General features: G+C 32.0%; 1 long non-coding RNA gene across 1 annotated transcript; it reads left to right on the forward strand.

Moving 5' to 3' along the window:
* Positions 1-6: 6 nt before the first annotated feature.
* LOC105460087 lies at positions 7-1,338 on the forward strand. Its single transcript, XR_975766.1, has 3 exons — positions 7-493; positions 982-1,077; positions 1,298-1,338. It is a non-coding gene; the product is annotated as an uncharacterized LOC105460087 (long non-coding RNA).
* Positions 1,339-1,359: the final 21 nt, after the last annotated feature.

Raw genomic sequence — 1,359 nt, forward strand, 5'->3', positions numbered from 1 at the left:
TCGTCATCCGATTGATAAATAATGAATTTTAAACAATTGTATTAGTTTAGTCCATTTTTAAGTTTTAATTACTGTGCAAACAGATTTCAAATATCATCGCTAATTTAGATATCGCGTTATAAATGAATAGAGAGACTTAGAACTTGTACTGTTTGATTATTAATCTGTAAATAAACATAGACAATATTCATATTTATAAAAACATCGAGATTAGTAATTGCATTTTTACCTGTTTGTGCTTTTTCCCCATCCTCACTACTTAAATGAAAATTTTGTAATCGTTATTTTTTTCTGCGTCTATAAGCGTGAGTTTTTCTATGGACATCGCTATGTTTTTACTGCAACTGCCTCACTTCCAGCCGCAGTAATGAAAGCAGAACGTGACGACAAAATCTATGACGTCACATGCACGCGAAGGCACTCTAAAGTTTACTGCAACATATATAGGAACAGCATTTGCAGTACTGCCAGTGAATATCGGAACGCACCCTAGGTACATAGCTTGGATAAGTGACCGCTTAGAAATACAAACTAAAATTAGTTTCCAAACCTTTTTTAAATTATAATTTTGTCGTGTGTATTTTCTTTTATTTTCTGGTATATAATGCTCGTTCTCAGAATATTCCTGTGCTGTTAAAATTTACATTATATTTTAATGTTGCTGCAACATTGTATTGCAACATTTCTGAAGGCGGACATTATAAAACTCCTTAGAATTTTTGAGTATAAATAAAGAACTCTCCGACAGCAGCGGCAGTTCGTCGAGTCCATTACAAACACTTGTAACACGCGAGTAATAGGCATTGTGAGAAATTATTAGAAAACTTGATTGAATAAAATTGTTTTTTATAAAGTAACAATTCTAGCAAATCTTACAGTACTTCTGTGCACTAATTAACTTAACACGCGGCGCCACATATGTACTAATGTACGAAGCGAAATAATATAAACTTGCATAAATTATTTCATTGTTAAGTACAGCAGAACGAAGATATCATTGTTTAGTTCAACATGACAAATATAAAGGAGGTTACACCCTTTTATCATTCTTTAAGCGGTGACACGGAGGAGGACAAGGTCGGTATTATATAATTTTTTTCTTTTTCTATTTCAATCCCATAGCTTGTTCATGGATTTTGATTGGTTCTTTATGTGAGCTATAAATACTTTAGCAGCCCACATTAGTTATTGAACCATTCAACATAGCTCGAGTTTATAAATTTTAACTCCTCATTTTATTATTGCTTATATTGTTACTAGCAAGAAAAACTAAGAAGTCATGATTTTTATTATGTAGAAACTTTTGGAGCCGTTTAAATACATTTTACAATGTAATGAAAAAAGATCGGAAGAGCACAC

This window comes from Wasmannia auropunctata, unplaced genomic scaffold (assembly GCF_000956235.1).
Source record: "Wasmannia auropunctata unplaced genomic scaffold, wasmannia.A_1.0 LD329205.1, whole genome shotgun sequence".
Taxonomy (NCBI): domain Eukaryota; kingdom Metazoa; phylum Arthropoda; class Insecta; order Hymenoptera; family Formicidae; genus Wasmannia; species Wasmannia auropunctata.